The following is a 7,186-nucleotide window of genomic DNA, read 5'->3' on the forward strand; positions in this document are numbered from 1 at the left end:
TCTTCCAGCAGCGCAGCGAGCGCTTCCTCGTCATCCAAGTCCATCGTCGAGGCAGGAAAATCGCCGAACACCTTGCGCCCGGTGGGAGTGCACCCGCCGAACTGCCCCTCCGCGGCCGGAAACGGCGGCCGAAAACGCCCAGCTGTTGTTGGAGGGGCTGCCGCGGCGAACCTCTGCTATTTGTACGGCAGGGAATGGCTATCTAGGGGTGAAGGGCGGCGGGCGGCGCCGGGATATAGCTAGTGGCGGCCGAGGGCGCAGGGGGTGGAAGGCGGGTCGGGGAAGAAAATCTTGACTTTTCGCCTGATGGTGTGGGCCAGCCGCGCTTTTCCCTTGCGCCGGAGCCCCCGATCGTCCCCCAGTGCGCCGGGTTCGGCCTGCGGCCGCCGGGCGGAAAAAAGGGCCGAACCGGCGCTTTTCGTCGTCCTGGGGGCACGACTGGGGTGTTTTTTTGGCGCCGGTGCCGAAAAAATGGCCTGGGGGCTGTTGGGGGCGCGGCTGGAGATGCTCTCACTAGATAAACAATTGTCCATCACCTTGAGGGTGTTCCATTTGGTCATGTCTGTTAACATGCTTAGTTGCTTCTTCTTTATCATGTTTCTGCTCCAATAACTTTCTCATATTATATCACTTTTGTTATTAACCATCGTATCGAATGGCTGCGCTTTTGATTTCGAGCTTCCTGTCGAGTGACTTTTTTTTAATCTTATGAACGAACTGAGATCGATGATGCCTTATAGTTTCATGCTGGTACTGAGTGGTATTATGTCTCACTTGCATCACGTTTGAATGTTTCTCTTTCACTATATTGTTACCATATACGAATACATATGATATACATGTATTGCTACTGGCTAAGCATTCCCTACTTGACCAAAAACGTTTGGACCGGCACCCTCGCGCTAGGGCGCGATCCCGATCTAGTAGACTTATATGACAAGTTGGAGGCCAAAAGGGGCAACGGCCCCCCCCCCCCCCCCCCCCCCCCCCCCCCCCGCGCAAAAAGTGAAAAGCAAAATTTATTACTAGTCCCACGCCTGCATGATTGCATGAGCTTATCTAGTGCATTTAGCTACGTGTAGTGGCAGCATCTGCGTGCACCTATGTATATACTCGACATATGAATCAATGCAAGTTCAAACTCTCTCGTATTCTCCTATGTTACTGAAAATGGAACTGAAGAAACATGAATTGTATCATCAGATGTTAAATCAGTCAACCACATTCTTTTTTTTCAACAAAGGGTGAATTTTATTGGCTCAAATAGAGCATCAAGATGATAGCATCTAGGCGGCGGAGCTTGGGAGTCGGGCGGCGGCCCCGGGTGCTGGTGGTGGTGCTGCCGAGGTGGCCGTGTGGGCGGCGCTGGGGCAGACTTGTCGCGGCGGCAAGATCCTGTGATGGCGGATGGTGGCGACGGGGCAGATCGATCTCCTAGGTTGCTGCGCGCGCCCCTGACCTCGTCCCTGAGATGGCGTCGTGGTCCGCGGCGGCTGGTGTCGGATGGAGTCGCGGATTGGCAATGGCCATGGTGACGGCAGTTTGTTTCCCCATGAGCTGCACCCGACGTCTTCCAAGATCCAACCTAGCTGTGGCCAGTCACAAATATGCCTCATGCATGGCGGCCCTTGTCTCTGGTAGTGCCCACCTCCCTCGATCTGTGCTTGTGGCTCCGGCGTGGCGGTCGTTGAGGTAACGGTGGTCTTGGCATTGCTCCGGCCACACGGTCTCTGGATTGTTGGGGCTGCGATGATGTGCTAGATGGATGAGGTGATTTAGATCCGATTGGCCGGATGGTGGTGTATGTAGATTGTTCTGCAGCGACTTCATAAAGATCCACGACATCATCAATAAGACTTCAGGGGGTTTTATCTCCTGATCCGGTGGATGACTTCAGTGGTGGGTTACAAATTATGGACAATGACTTGACGCAGAGGGTTGTTTGTGGAGTAGCGGCGATCCAATGGTAGCTGCCCGGATAGCGAAAAAGTGGTGGAGACAACACATGTGAGATTTGGATGGTGGTGCTATGTGCACCTCGTCTCGAGCTCCGGAGCGAAAGCCTAGGACAGAGCCGAGTGGTTATTCCTGGCAATGGTGATTTTTTTACGTCGTTACCTTGTTGGAGGCATTGCTCGGAATGTTCGGACTGGTTCTTCAGTGTGAAAACTTTGATACTGACCTTTTTGGTTGGATCCGGTGACGGCGTCGCTTGAGTGCCGCTTCCTTCCTGAAGACGTTGCTGTTGAAGATCCTTGCCATCCATGTGGTGTCAATGATTGGTGCGGATATGGTCTTAGTTGTTGTTTGTCGATCGTTCATCTGATCGCTTTGAGGCTTATTTCTTGTTTCTTTTTCTTTTTTCCACACCTACACATAGCTTTTGGTCTTATGACTTTGCTAGTTGCCGGTGTGTGTGTGTGTGTGTGTGTTGGGTTTACTGTGTGCATCTTACTTATGCAGAGGCCGGGTGTGTGTCTAGTCAACCACATTCTGATTACATCAATTAAAGATACTTGAATCTGAGAAGTAACAATGATTATTGAATGATCGTTTCAGGTAACAATTATTATTTTGTAATTTTACATTGCGGGACACAAGTGTTTTCAACTTTTCATGCATAGTTTTCTTTTAGTTTGAAAAAATTGCCCCCCCCCCCCCCCCCCCCCTAGTTGCTCGTCACGCTCCGCCATTGCCTATATCATCATCATTCAGTAACATACATAATGCATACATCAACAACCACACTCTAAGTGCTCTACGAGAGCTACAAAGGTAGCTTCCACAAAAGGACCTGTCAACCACAACAATACTAGCAAAATACACCGACTTGCAACTAGCACCAGACGTCAATTCTCATGCCTAAGACATACCACATACATTCGTCCACAAAAGAGCATATGAACTCATGCCTAAGGCATACCGCATGCATTTTTGTTGTTTTCATAAGCCTTGAATTAATATATGTCTTCTACTAATTTTATTAATAAATTTAAAATAGAAAAAAATATGTGTTGTAAAATAACGAAAAACACGGTGCTCCTTTTTTCAGAAGACAGGAGAACTAACAAGGGAAAGAAAAAAGAGGATTTGCGTAAGGCGAGCACACTGCGATCCCCTGAAGTCACTCTCAAACCATACATCTCCTTATTTGTTCAAGCCCATGGATTCTGTCTATATCATTACTGCTTTTGCTGTTTGATGTGACAAATTTATTTTTTCGCCTAACGAATATGCATGTAGTTAATTCTTTCCTTCGCTGCTAAGACACCACGCGCATATACAGAACCTCCATCAGAACTGATTGACGCGCATTGACTATTTTCTTGGCGTGGCTGCCACGAGACGTTGGAATTTAGTTCGATCTGAAAAAATCTCTCACGAGTAGTACGTACGTACGTGCTGTGCTGTCCAAGATTCATTCAACTCAGGATGGCGCCTCCAGATCTTTCTCGCCATAATGGCCACCACTCATGCATCTCCCACACCAAACTCTAGCCAAGAGATTAAAACGTCAAGGATTATCTTCACCGCAGCACTCTCTGAAGTCTGAACTGCGTGTTAATGAAGGAAGAAATTGCTTGCCGGATGAGGACGTAGCGGTTGCTGTTGATGGTTACCTCTCGTCGAGTAGTCCGCAACATGTCTGTTGTGAGTTTTTGCGTGGCCCAAAAATTTTCCTTCTCCCTTTTTCGTTTCGAAAAGGAGATTGAACATGCCGTTCTTGTCAATGGAAGTGAGGCGAATCACGGACGTACGTGTTGTCGGGATTGGATCGACAATCCACAGTTCACGGCGGAGAAAAATGGGGATGTCTGACGACCTTAGCTCCTGGTATTGATGGTATAGGAGAAAGCAAAGCACACAAGTTGTATTTCTACTCTCATATGTGGTATATCAGTTATAACATCATTGTTGATTTGGATTCTTCCCACGTGTTATGCTGCCGAAATTTTTAGTGAAAATATGCATGACTTGTCAAATATTTGGACTTCTTTGTAACAAAACCGTAGCTTTAGGGTCTTGGTTGTAAAATGCTAGGGTCTTCACTGCCATTTGTCACATTTTCATAAAATCTTTATACAACATAAAAAATGCTCGCATGGTTTTAAAAATATTTTTATCATTCAAAAATATAACTTTCAACATCTATTCGAAAAGTGTTTAACACGTACTAAAAAGTTCAAAACTATTAGAAAATAAAACAATTGATATTTTAGAAAAAATATAATTGTTTGGAAAAGATAAAAAAGTGAAGAGAAAGAAAAAAAGAAATAGAAAACCTAAAAAGGAAAAACAAAGAAAAGGAAATAGGATACCCAGAAAAAATCGTGCTCCAAAGTTTTGTATTACTTGACCCCTCTCAACACATCTCACTCGGCGGAGCTAGACCGTGCGGTTAGCTCTGCCTACAAAGTTGGTAGTGCTGAGAGTTTTTTTTAGAACCAAGGCTCAAGAAGAACCTGGCTTTGAATTAACAAAGCCATCAACCGAACAGGCATTACAGAGAACCAACAAGGCAAATAAAGAAGAAAAAGATACAACGGACTGACGGAGCAGCTTACAACGCAACACACACCAACAAGCACAAAAATAGGAAAATGGAGCACAACTTGCTAATGTCGCTGCCCACTACACTAAGGGCCAGGACAACCAAACAGAGTAGATAGCCAAGGATCAGTCGACTGGTAAGGGCAGGACCAAGATTGTGTCTGTAACATCGGGCGAAGAAGGGACAACTCCTACCTCCTCAGATGCCGAAGAGGGCCCCTACCCTCTCGTCCTGGCTCGAGGACGCCGCACCGTCGGCAAGAGAGACGCTCACCCGAGAGCTAGGATAGGAGCCGGCTTCACGGCCACTCGTGAAGAACACGTCGCCTGACCTGCACGAAGCCAAAAGCACACCACACCAGCTACAACTCCGCCGCCAGCGGACACCCAGCAAAGAGGGAAAGCCACTTGGGGCAATCAAAGAGGATGAAACAACACCGAGCCAAGCCACAGCAGTGAGCATCACGAGAGCAAAACCAGTTGCCGCAGAGAAGAACCGGGTACTCAACAACACGGCTGCCAGCCACGCCGGAGAGAAACCACCAAAGGGGACGCCAGATCTGCAAATCATGGCATCGCTAGCCGCTGTAGAGAGGACAAACCAGCTGCCAGACGCCTCCACAACAAGGCAACACTCACCCAAACCTGCAGCAACCCCAGGAGACGTCTCCATGGAGAGCACGACGCACACGGCGACGACACCGCCCAATCCGGAGACGATTTTGAGCTTTCGCTCGGGAGAAAGGTGGGGGGTGGGCAAGGAGGGTCCTCAACGGCGCCTCGAGGAAGTAAAGCGGCGCCCTTGGGCGTCGCCACCGTCGAGGCCGGACCAGCCGGCCTAGGGTTTCCCCCGGACTCAGACCTGAGCCACCAGCACCTCACCAGCCAGAGCGCCGGCAGCCACGGCCGCCGGACACCATGGATGGGGAGGAGGAGTGAGCCAGAGAGGTGGAGGAGTCATACCTTCAGACCTGACGAAGTACAAGGCCTCCCGCCACGACCACCAACCACCAGGGGCCTCGCCGCCCGAACGGCCGAGGAACCTGGCCACCAGCACCAACAGAGGCCGCCAGCCGAACGTCGACGCCTCGCCACCCGGGGCCGCCGCTCCGATGATCGCTGCCGTCCGCGAGAAAAACGGGGCGGCAAGATCCCAGCCGCCACCGTCACCAGCGGCCACGCGGGCTTGCCCGGCGACCTCCTCGGGTGGCGGCGAGGGAGATAGGGGGAGGGGTGGGGGTGGCGGCGCGAGGAAACCCTAGTCGTCGCCCGAGCCGCCCGAGCGGACGACGCGGGGGCTGGGAGGGGGGGGGGATTTTCCGCGGGCCAGAGAGTTGCAGAGTTTTTTTTTTCCAACACAGTACGGCAGGGCTGAGAGTTGCAGGGTTTCCGAACATGACCTAGACGCCGGACCAATGGGATAACACAATTCTACACGAGATTCAGGTGATAAGTCATTTACGCTTGTTTGAGGCTAGTGGGGGCATGTCTGAGTGTCGCTCACAGCAAGAAACAAGCCCATCTTGCCTGAAGGATGCCCCAAATGGACCAACCCATAATGCAGGTACTTGCACATTAGTTTTTCTTTTTTATTCATGTTTATATTTTCAAAAACAATATTATAAATGAATATATTTCAAAAATTGTACTTAATTGTTTTGAAATGTTAACACGGTGTAAATTCTATGCTAGTGTAGTTCAAACAAATGTTCATGACAGTTAGTAAATGTTCTCATGTCTCAAAAAAGTATACTCACATTCTTTTTAACAGTACAGATGCAAGCGCTCATACATACGCGCGTACACTTACCCCTATGAAAACACAATGTAAAATGGTGTCATATTATTATTTGCTCGTTTTTATTGTTCGTACTATTATTTGTTTTTATATTTTTCAAAAAACACATATATTTCAAAAACCATAATGTTCTTATATTTTAAAATAATGTTAACACAATGTAAATTATTTGTTAGTGTATTCAAAAAAAACTTGATACCATGAATAAATGTCCATGACATTTGGGAAATGTTTTCGTGTTTCAAACAAATGTATCTGACATGTCTGAACAAAGTAATAAAATGCAAAACAAATGCTTGCATAATTCAAAAAATAGTTTCATACGATTTAGAAAATATACATTACATTTTACAGAATGTTTATGTGTTTCAAAAAACATATTTGTGACATTATTAGAAAATATTTATATGATGTAAACAAATCTTCACATCGTTTGAAAAAAATAGTTGTATCATTCAAAAGAATGTTTGAACATGTATTTGAAAGTTGTTTGAAACGTATTTGAAAAGATATTCAAAAACATGTATTTGGAAAAAAAATTATGAAAATAGACATCAAAATGTATATCTGAAAAAAGATCGTCATATATTTAAAAAACGTTAAACATGTATAGAAATTTTTTCTTGATGTGCACCCCGATGGTCCGGTCGCGACAGGCATGGGAGGCGGTTGCGGTTGCCTCGGAGCCATCTGATGCCCCATGTTGTGCCACAGGGACTTCTTGGGGCCCCTCCGAGCCGTCCAATCTGCCCGGTCGGCTTGGACCTTGGCACCCAGGCTGCGCGCTCCATGATGGGTGGACTAGGGGGCGCATCTGGGGCCACCTTAGTGGGACGG

This window comes from Triticum aestivum, chromosome 3A, assembly GCF_018294505.1.
Source record: "Triticum aestivum cultivar Chinese Spring chromosome 3A, IWGSC CS RefSeq v2.1, whole genome shotgun sequence".
Lineage (NCBI taxonomy): Eukaryota > Viridiplantae > Streptophyta > Magnoliopsida > Poales > Poaceae > Triticum > Triticum aestivum.